The sequence below is a fragment of the Salvelinus sp. IW2-2015 genome, unplaced genomic scaffold (assembly GCF_002910315.2).
Source record: "Salvelinus sp. IW2-2015 unplaced genomic scaffold, ASM291031v2 Un_scaffold5478, whole genome shotgun sequence".
In the NCBI taxonomy this organism is placed as follows: Eukaryota; Metazoa; Chordata; class Actinopteri; order Salmoniformes; family Salmonidae; genus Salvelinus; species Salvelinus sp. IW2-2015.
In genome coordinates, this window is record NW_019946743.1 from 27,736 (window position 1) to 38,863 (window position 11,128).

General features: G+C 40.4%; 3 long non-coding RNA genes across 11 annotated transcripts in view; 1 reads left to right on the plus strand and 2 right to left on the minus strand.

Moving 5' to 3' along the window:
- The window catches only part of LOC139026682 (uncharacterized), a 22,860-nt gene that overhangs the window by 3,954 nt on the left and 7,778 nt on the right, over nucleotides 1-11,128 (plus strand). The window lies entirely within an intron of this gene.
- Nucleotides 1,756-4,075, minus strand: LOC139026684 (uncharacterized). Of its 2 annotated transcripts, none has more exons than XR_011478585.1 (4): nucleotides 4,034-4,075; nucleotides 3,861-3,916; nucleotides 2,245-2,300; nucleotides 1,756-1,803 (listed from the first exon to the last, which is right to left on the minus strand). It is a non-coding gene; the product is annotated as an uncharacterized lncRNA (long non-coding RNA). The 2 variants fall into 2 exon arrangements; XR_011478586.1 differs by having other exon boundaries at nucleotides 4,062-4,073.
- The window catches only part of LOC139026683 (uncharacterized), a 23,526-nt gene continuing 16,934 nt past the window's right edge, over nucleotides 4,537-11,128 (minus strand). Inside the window, exons 2-6 of one of the 8 annotated variants that reach the window (XR_011478577.1) lie at nucleotides 5,109-5,126; nucleotides 4,846-4,897; nucleotides 4,777-4,794; nucleotides 4,599-4,622; nucleotides 4,538-4,564 (exon numbers count right to left, since the gene is read on the minus strand). This is a non-coding gene — a long non-coding RNA (uncharacterized lncRNA). Of the gene's footprint in view, nucleotides 4,565-4,598; nucleotides 4,623-4,762; nucleotides 4,795-4,845; nucleotides 4,898-5,018; nucleotides 5,056-5,108; nucleotides 5,127-11,128 lie in introns of those variants that run through there. The other 7 variants (XR_011478583.1, XR_011478579.1, XR_011478578.1 and 4 more) reach the window with 7 other exon arrangements.

Here is an 11,128-nt window from a genome sequence, read left to right on the forward strand (position 1 = left end):
CTTCTCCTCGGCCTTTGGGACCCGACAAAAAAGTCACATCACTGCACTATACAGGAATGACCAAACCGACTACGATGAGCAGGTTAAATCTTTCCAGGAATAGATAAATATATACAATCCATTTATATAAGGTGTCAGATTCGCGAAAGAGAATAATGGTCAACAGATGTTCACCCGTTGGTTAACTGACGACGCAAACATGACTGTCTGTATGCATAGATACTAATAGTGTACACTGTCTTGGCATGGATCACTAAATAGTGTACACTGTCTGCAATGAGATACTAATAGTATACACTGTCTGTTATGGAACAATACGAATTGTACAACATGCTCTAATGTGAGATACTAATAGTTATGTACACTGTCTGTATGATACTAATATTACACTGTTCTGCAGTGGAGATCTAATAGTTATACACTGTCTGTATGGATACTCAATAGTGTACACTGTCTGTATGAGATATACTAATAGTGTACACTGTCTGGGATGGATACTTCAAATAGTGTACACTGTTCTGTTACTTTGGATACTAATAGTGTACCACTGTCATACATGAGATATAATAGTATAACACCTGTCTGTAGTGGATACTAATAGTGTCACTGTCTGTATATGAGGGATACTTAATAGTGACTACACGTCTGTATGATTGAAGGATGGAGAGAGGGAAGCGAAGGATATAATAGTAGGACACAATGTCTGGTTATTTGTGAGATACTAATAGTGTAAACTGTCTGATTTTCTGGATACTAATAGTGATACACTGTCTGTTATTTTGCTTTTTGTTTGGATACTAATAGTACTACCACTGTCTGTATGAAAAGCGAAACATAATAATATGTTACACTGTCTGTAAGACGACAGGAGGAGCGAAAGGAGCCTGTGGCGGAACGAGATACTGAATAAAGTTACACTGTCTGCAATGGAAAATGAGTTTAATAGTATACAGGCTGTCGATGTATGATTTTTTTGGAGATACTAATAGTGTACACTGTCCTCGTATGACGGAATGCCACACAGAACGATCACTAATAGCTATACACTGTCGTGGTGTTGAAGAAGATCCAAGGATGTGGAGGGGTTTACTAATTAGTGTACAAACTGTCTGTATGCGTATACTACCAGATAGATACCACTGTCTGTAACCAAAAACCGGAAACCTCGGATACTAATAGTGCTACCGTACATGTCTGATACCCTTGGATACTAATCAGTGCTACACAACGTCTGAACTATAAGGTAATTACTAATAGTATACACTGTCTGTATGGATACTTAATAGTATGTAACACTGTCCTATGGATACTAATAGTAGTACACTGTTGTATTGGATAAACAATAGCTGGTTAACCACTGTTGTAGTGCGGCATACCTAATAGTAGTCAACATTCTGGTGAATATGGACGGGATACTAATTAGTAGTACACTGGGTCTGTACTGGAGAGAGATTGGATACTAATAGTGTACACTGTCTGTATGAAGATAGCGATGCCGGTAATAGTGGTAACACTGTACTGTATGGATACTAATAGTGTACACTGTCTGTATTGTGCTGGAAGATAGCCCAATACCTGGAACACTGTCTGTAGTACCCCTGAGGATACTAACCGGTAAGGTGTACAGAAAAACCCCATGAACAAGGGGGGTACACACTCAAGCAGTGTCTGTATGATGAGGATGATAGTTGTGTAGACTAATAACTTGTTACACCTTGTCTGTATGGGTACTAAAAGAAGGTCTTATAGTTATAAAAGACTGTCTGATGGATTACTAATAGTATACACTGTCTGTATTGGATACTATAATATAATGCGAATTGGGAGGTACACATGTCTGTATGGATGACTTGAAGACCATATAAGATTATACACTAGTCTGTATGGATACTAAATAGTGGTACGACTGTCCTTGTATGCGATACTAATTAGATGTACACAGTGTTCTGTAATGGATACTAATAGTAATACAGCGTGTCTTGTATGAGATACTAATAAGTGTAAACATCTGTCTGTATGGATACTAAATAGTGTACACTGTCTTGCACTGATACTAAAATAGGTATACACTTGTCTTATGGATACTATAGTGTACACTGTCTGCTATGGATACTGAATAGTATACACTGTCTGTATGGATACTTATAATAGTGTTACAGAACTGTCTGTCATGGATGACTAATAGCTATAACTTCCTGTATGGATACTAATAAAAGATAGCGTTACATGTCTGTGATGGATTACTAATAGTATACACTGTCTGTATGGATACTAATAGTGTACACTGTCTGTTAGGATACCTAATAGTGTTTACACTGTCTGTTGGATAACTAATAGTTATACCAGCTGTCTGTATGATGACTACTAGTGTAACACCTGTCTGTATGGAACTAATAGATACACTGTCCTGCTATGTATGACTAAATAGTTTTACACTGTCTTATGGATACTAATACTGTTACACTGTCTGTATGGATACTAATAGTGTTTTTTATACACTGGTCTGTATGGATAACTAAAAAATGAGATATAACACTGTCGTGTATGCGATATCTAATAGTAATCACTGTACAGGTACGCCCAGATACTAATAGTGTACACTGTCTGTCATGGATCACTACAAATAGTGTCCCGTGTCGTGTCCAAATGGATACTAATAGGTATACACACTGTCTGTCCATGGATACTACAAATAAGAAGTCAGTCAACACTCGTCTGCTATGGATACTAATATTACACCACGCCACCAGCCTGAGGTGAGGAAAGCCGCAAATGACCGACATCAAACTAAAGCTGGTTACACAATTCCGTGTGCTGATATGACAAATGGACTAATAGTAGGGAGATGCCCCACCACAATGTCTGTAAATGGGGATACGCCCAATAGGTGCTCAGCAACTAAACCACCCATGTTATCGGTGTATGGTAAGACACTAATATGTACACTGTCTGTATGCGGGAGTACTGCCAAGTACCGTAAAACTACCCAAGCTGTAGCCTCCCAGTGAAAGAGACATGTGGATTACTAATTAGTGGTGGTACCAAACTGTCTGTGAGTCGCCGCTTACTAAGTAAAACACTGTTCTGTCATGGATACTCAATAGTGTAACACTGTCCTGTATGGATACTAATAGGATTGAGTACACTGTCTGTATGACACTAAATAGGAACCCGCTACATACCCCACGTGCATACAGCGTGTGCGGTGTATGCGGACACTCTCAACGTAATAGTCCAAGACCTCGGTCAGAATACAACTGTCTGTAAAATGGGATACTAATAGGAAACCTATACACTGTCACCCTATATCGAAAGCCGCCATACTAATAGTGAAATGACGCGGACTCTGTCTGTTATGATACATAATAGGAGCCCTCCCCAGTGACAGAGACTGTGGCCTGCATGGATAACATAAGTAAGGAAAGTCCCAGAGAGAAAGAACGACTGATCGAATGTAAACTCGGATACTGAATAGTGTTACACTGTCTGCATGCGATACTAATAGACTACATCGGTCTGGCTATGGAACAATGACTTACATGAGGGGTGAGCGATCTGCCTCGTTTTTGCGCTTCTCTAATGGCATGGCCGTGAAGTCAGGTATACCACTGTCTGTGATCACCCCTAACTCTCCCGGAACCTCAGTGTGAACCGACCACGCTGTCCAGTAGCATGAAGAGATACTAATAGCCCGGAATCATAGAAAAGTAAAGTAGACGCCCACTGTTGAATATAGGCCGAAAAGAACTAGATAGAAGTGAGGGATCGACCGACCACTAGTCTGTCATAGGATACATAATATGGTACACGAACTGGTCTTAAATGGATACTAATAGGATACAACTGTTGGTAGTGGATACTACTAGTGTACACTGTCTGTATGGATACTAATAGTATACACTGTCTGTATGTTATACTAATAGTTACACTGTCTGTATGGATACTAATACTATACAACTGTCTGTTATGGAACTAATACTGTACTACTGTCTGTTATGGATCACTAATAGTGTACACTGTCTGTATGGAATACTAATAGTATACACTGTCTGTATGGATACTAATACTGTACACTTCTGTATGGATACTAATAGTATTACACTGTCTGTATGGATACTAATAATGTACACTGTCTGTATGGAAAACTAATACTGTATACTGTCTGATGGATACTAATACTGTACACTGTCTGTATGGATACTAATACTGTACACTGTCTGCATGGATACTAATTACTGTTCACTGTCTGTATGGATACTAATAGTATACACTGTATGTAGGATACTAATAGTTACACTGTCTGGATGCATACTAATAGTATACACTGGCTGTATGGATACTAATATTATAAACTGTCTGTATGTGGATACTAAATATAATACTCTGTCTGTATGGATACCTAATAGTATACACTTCTGTATTTGGATACTAATAGTGTCCACTGTCTGTATGGATATTAATAGTGTACACTGTCTGTATGGATACTAATAGTGTACACTATCTCAATGGTGGAAACATAGAACTGTCTCTTGTCCACTCTCTCTCTCTCTGTCCATCTCTCTCTCTGTCCAACCTCTCTCTCATCTCTCTCTGTCCACTCGTCCACCTCTCTCTCTGTCCATCTCTCGCTCTGTCCCATCCCTCTCCCTCTTGTCCATTCTCTCTCTGTCCATCTCTCCCTCTGTCCATCCCCCACTCCCTCTCGCCATTCTCTCTCTGTCCATCTCTCTCTCTTGTCCATCTCCCTCTCTTGCCATCCCCTCTCTCTCTGTCCACCCCTCTCTCTGTCCACCCCTCTCTCTCTTGTCCATCTCTCTCTCTGCCATCTCTCTCTCATCTGTCCACTCTCTTCTCTGTCCATCTCTCTCTCTGTCCCCCCCTCTCCCTCTGTCCACCCCTCTCTTCTCTGTCCATCTCTCTCCTGTCCACCATCTCTCTCTTCCATTCTCTTCTCGGTTCCACTCTCTCTCTCCTCTCTGTCTCATGTCCATCTCTGTCTCTGTCCATCCTCTCTCTGTTCCATCTCTCTCTCTGTCCCATCTCTTCTCTGTCCATCTCCCTCTCTCTTCTCTGTCCACCCTCTCCTCTGTCCATCCTTTCTCTGTCACCCCTCTCTCTCTGTCCATCTCTCTTTCTGCCATCTCTCTCTATGTCCATCTCTCTCGCTGTCCAATCCCCTCTCTCTGTCCACCCTCTCTCTGTCTCTGTTTCCATCGTCTCTGTCTCTGTCCATCTCTCTCTCTCTGTCCATCTCTCTCTCTGTCCATCTCTGTCTCTGTCCATCTCTCTCTCTGTCCATCTCTCTCTCTGTCCATCTCTCTCTATGTCCATCTCTCTCTCTACACAGTTCATTTAAGTTCACTATAGCAGCAACACTAGTGTCTCCATCATTACTATTGTTGGTATTTCTGTCTTTATTAGGTTTTATTACACTGACATAAACACTGCATGACTGAAAGACCATGGCCTTCCTGTTTCCCTGCATCTTCTGAGAACAAAAAGGTTGAACGTAGAGGACTATAAACAGTCCTGTAAATGTTGTTGAAAACACTTGAAATATGGTGAGACTGATGGAGTTTAGATTTGGACCCARGGAAACAAACACACGCCCTACTGAACATGTACTAGGTTTTCCCAAGAGAATTCTGGTCAGTCATCGTCTCAGCGGTGTACATTCCCCCTCAAGCAGACACCAAGACGGCCCTTAAGGAACTTCCCTGGACTCTATGTAAACTGGAAACCATATATCCTGAGGKTGCYTTTATTGTAGCTGGGGATTTTAACAAAGCAAGTTTGAGAACAAGGCTACCTAAAATCTATCAGCATATTTATTGCACTATACGCCGGGGTAACACACTTGATCCCTGCTACACTTACTTCCACGATGTGTTATGACTGTTAGGTATGCGTAACTGGCTGTAAGGGAGTCAGGCGCAGGAGAATTTTGGTAGCAAACGGAGCCTTTTATTTAGGAGACCAAAACCCACGGCACTAAGAACAGTAAAAACAGTACGGGTTGACATAACCCGGCGCAACCAGTCTAACGTGCGCATACACAAAACACTGAACCATTTCACACACAGACATGGGGGGAACAGAGGGTTAAATACACAACAAGTAATGAGGGAAATGTACACCAGGTGTGTGGGAAAACAAGACAAAACAAATGGAAAYTGAAAGGTGGATCGGCGATGGCTAGAAGACCGGTGACGTCGACCGCCGAACAAAGAGATGAACTGACTTCGGCGGAAGTCGTGACAATGACATTATGACAATAACCGAAGGAGATATCCACACACATGTAGCTGTGTAATATATAGTCCTTATAACTGTTCATATTCTCCTAACTATATTTATCTGGTTGATTCTGTATCTACAGACTGTCTACAGACTCTATATCGTTATATAAGATCAAATTCTGTCAGTTCAGGGACTTTTAACCCTTTATGTCCTGGAGGGAATAGGTATTGCAGGGTTTAGTTCCAACCAAGCACCACACCTGTCTTCACTAATCATCTCACACATTGTTCTATAGAGAAACTGGTAGCAGGAGTCCACCTTCAGGAAGACAAGTTGATGATGAGGGAGACGAGAGCTGGACAAAAAATACTGGATCAGGTCAAAATGTGTGACGTCTGCATTTTTTAATATTCAGAAGATAATATTTTGTGTGTTATCTTTCTTCATGGCCAACATGGCAGGTTGATTCGTTAACTCTTTACTTGAAGGGGCATTATAAGTCATTCATCTGGGCTTCCGAGTGGTGCAGTTGGTGTTTCCTGTCTCTCTGTAACAGTTCGTCTTGTTGTTTTTCATGTCAACCAGCGTTGTTTCCCATTTCCTGCTTCTATTCTCTTTTGCTAGTCCTCCCGTTTTGACACTTGCCTGTTTCTGGACTCTGTACCCACCTGCCGGACCATTCTGCCTGCCCTGACCTCAAGCCTGTCTGCCACTCTGTACCTCCTGGCCTCTGAACTGGTTTTGACCTTTTGCCTGTCCACAACCATTTCCTGCCTACCGATTTTGGATTATTTAATAAATATCAAAGACTCAAACCATCTGCATCTGGGTCTCGTCTTGCGCCCTTATACAATAGAGCAGTTCACACCAGACATCCCAAGAATATTGCTGAACTGAAACAGTTTTGTAAAGAGGAATGGTCCAAAGTTCCTCCTGACCGTTGTGCAGGTCTGATCCACAACTACAGGAAATGTTTGGTTGAGGTTATTGCTGCCAAAGTTGTCACGTTCTGACCATAGTTATTGTGTGTTTTACTTGTTTTAGTGTTGGTCAGGACGTGAGCTGGATGGGCATTCTATGTTGTGTGTCTAGTTTGTCTGTTTCTATGTTTGGCCTAATATGGTTCTCAATCAGAGACAGGTGTTTTGTGTTGTCTCTGATTGGGAATCATATTTAGGTGGCTTGTTTTGTGTTGTGGTTTGTGGGTGGTTGTCTTCTGTCTTTGTGTTCTGCACCAGATAGGACTGTCTCGGTTTTCACATTTGTTATTTTGTATTTTGTATAGTGTTCACGTTATCGTCTCTTTGTTTATTAAATATGTTGAACACTAGCCGCGCTGCATTTTGGTCCTCTCCTTCACCAACGGAAGAAAACCGTTACAAAAGGAGGGTCAACCAGTTATTACATTCGAGGGTTCACATACTTTTCCCACCGTGCACTTTGGATTTTTATATAAATATAGACATGAAAACGTATTATTGTTTGTGTGTTATTAGTTTAAGCAGACTGTGTTTGTTGTGACCTAGATGCAGATCAGATCAAATAATATGACTAATTCATGCAGAAATCCAGATATTTCCAAAGGGTTCACATACTTTTTCTAACCACTGTAGTGTAGTTTGTTTTCTAGTCTTAGCTCAGGTTATTATCCTTATTTTATGTAAAGAAGCCTACATTACAAAATTGCAACTACTTCAAATCATATTGTAACGGGTGTCGTCATCGGATGAAGAGGAATCGGATCAAAGCGCAGCGTGGTAAGTGTTCATGAGTTTTTATTTAAACTGAACACTAAACAAAAATAACAAAGTGAATAACCGAAACCGAAACAGTCCTGGTGCAAAACACTAAACAACTACCCACAAAAAAACATGTGGGAAAACGCTACCTAAGAACGGTTCCCAATCAACCGTAGTGATGGTTCCCAATCAGAGACAACGATAGTCAGCTGTCCCTGATTGAGAACCATACCCGGCCAAAACAAAGAAATGCAAACATAGAAAAAGGAACATAGAATGCCCACCCAAATCACACCCGTACCAAACTAAAATAGAGAAATAAAAAGCTCTCTACGGTCAGGGCGTGACACATATAATCACCAAACTTCATGGATTGGTGACAAGCCCTGTTGAATTCATGGATTGGTGCTAATCCCTGTTGAATTAATGGTGTGTTCTTGTCAAATCAGATCACAATGTGTCCTCAATCTCACTCTAATTTTTAAATGTTGTTGCTTATTGATTATTAGTCGAGTACAGTTTTTAAACGGGATATCACCAAAATTGAACTGGCTTGAGTCGGATAAGGTTAACCTCATTGATCAACTTCTAAACCAAATATTACCCACATTTCCACATTGAATGAGAACTTGTTCTCAACCTGCCTACCTGGTTAAATAAAGGTGTAAATAAATAAATAAATAAATATATTGAATTGATGTGGTATGCACAGTGGTTATCTAATAACATTGGAGTAAACTTGGATGGGCTCAGTGAATTGTTCTTTACTTCTTATGGAATGTAGATAAATGTGACTGCAGAGACCACTTCCTGTGTTTGATTAAAGATAGGAAGTGCCAAAAGACAGGAAATGGTGCAAGAGGCCCTTCTAGCCACTGGCCCTCTCCGGCTCTGCTGTCCAATTAATCTGTCTAATACATTDATTTAATAACTCATGAATATGATGTCACTTGCTGGAAACAGTCCACATCCATTAAAAATATTCTGTAAAAAGACTCCTATTATCAAAAGGCTAACAATCAACCCACATTTAAAGATGCAAATGGGGGTTTAGTTGCTAATATGTAAAAGTTTGAGTTGAATGTTGACTGTATGGTTCAGACATTAAATGATATATTTATCTTTATCTTACAATATCTTACTATCAAATGAAACTAGAAAACAACAAAAAACAGTTTCAGGCAAACAATGTTTTTGCTCATGGGTTTGGGGAGGTGTGCACATTTTGTGGTKCCAGAACTTCCCCCTCCTTTGCCCAGCCCTGATACAGATCTCCTGGCCAAGGTAACAGTTTGTATTAATATGGCGTGGCAGTGCCCTCTGCTGGCACAACAGGAGTCTGCAGGGACACTGAGCCAATCCCAATTGGTATACAGTAAGGGGTTGGGAGGTTATTTAAAAATAATTATCTGACTCTGTCTCCACATCAGAAGAGTTATTTTGACCAACTGACCAAAGCCTGTGAAATTACAGGAGACTAAGTCATTCAGCCCAATAAACAAATGGTCTTGAACACTGGAATCCCAAAACTAAAAAACTACACACTAAAATATCACTTTTCTCAACTCAGTCGCAACTTTTCATAACTCAGTACTGTATTTAAATGTATGGATTGGTTTACATTTATAAACAAACCTGTCTCTATGGCGACGCAGCCTTCTCTTTTTTATGTCCCGTTCGTTTGCTCTGTCAGGGGTGTTCAACGACTTATGCCTCTGTCTTTCAGTCCAATAGCGATGTGCAGCTGCATCTGAGGAGTCAGTGTGGTGTATTAGCAGTGGTTATATGTTACAGTCAGTGGTGGCGACCCGTCATTCAGGTCCCCCACCTGTTTAGCATGTTATTTTGGCATTAATACGTGTCACATATCAGTTTGCAAACAATGTAAAAAATATAATTATAATTGAGTTAATAAAGCCTCCATACAAACATCGTCTCTTTTTTGCTCTCTTGAGTAAGGCAGCTCCAAAATGTTTCAGTAATGAGGGGTGCCAGGCTGCCCTTCAAATAGGTATGTAATGAGACATATCAACTTTTTGTTGTTTTATTTACATTTTAGAGGTGATAAATTGGACAAATCGAGTGAAAAATTTGACATATGTCCCCCTTTCACTATCACTCAGTAGCTTTCGCTTCCCCCTCCGTTATATTTAAAAAGACCAGGCGGAGCTCCATTGTCTTCTTCAATCATGCAGAGACGGGCATTATGAAGGTCTCGTCAATGATTTTACTGGGAAGGGGAGAGAGTGCTTTACAATGGTATTCATATTACAGTTGACCTGGAAGTATTACATTTTTTTGGCCGCTAAAATGAAGTCAAGTGTACGGTACACTGCGATGTACGTCCTAGCTCGCTCATTAAAACATGTTGAGGATAGAGGGCGCTATTTTCACTTTGGGGAAAAATCGTGCCCAATTTAAACGGCCTCGTACTCTATTCTTGCTCGTACAATATGCATATTATTATTACTATTGGATAGAAAACACGCTCAAGTTTCTAAAACCGTTTGAATTATATCTGTGAGTAAAACAGAACTCATTTTGCAGCAAACCTCCTGTCAGAAAATGAAAAATCTGAAATCGAGGCTCTGTTCCAGGGCCTCCCTATTAATTTGCTTGAAATTTATGACTATACATGCACTTCATACGCCTTCCAATAGATGTCAATAGGCAGTGAGAGGTGAAATGGGGAGTCTAGCTATATCTATGGTCAAAAGAGAGGTCTTGGAATGACATGACCCCAATTTCCTTTGTTCAGGAAGACGCGGGAAGGACATCAGCTTTGGCTTCTGAAAAGCTTTCGTTATAGACGGCTAATATCTCCGGCTTTGATTTTATTTGATAAATGTGATAATATCATCGTAAAGTATGTTTTTTCAATATCGGGCCAAACATTCATCCCCCAACTTATTGGTGGCACAAGCTTTGTGGACTGGCTACCGGAAATGTTGGGACCACCCAAGTTAAACAATTTATAAGGCAATGCCTACCAAACACTAACTTGAGTGTTGCTAAACAGTCTGACTCACTGGGAATGTGGAGTGAAAGATACTTAAAGCTGAAATATAATAATTATCTATACTATTATTCTGAAACATTTCACATTCTTAAATATAGTGGTGACCTAACTGATACAGAATCAGGGAATT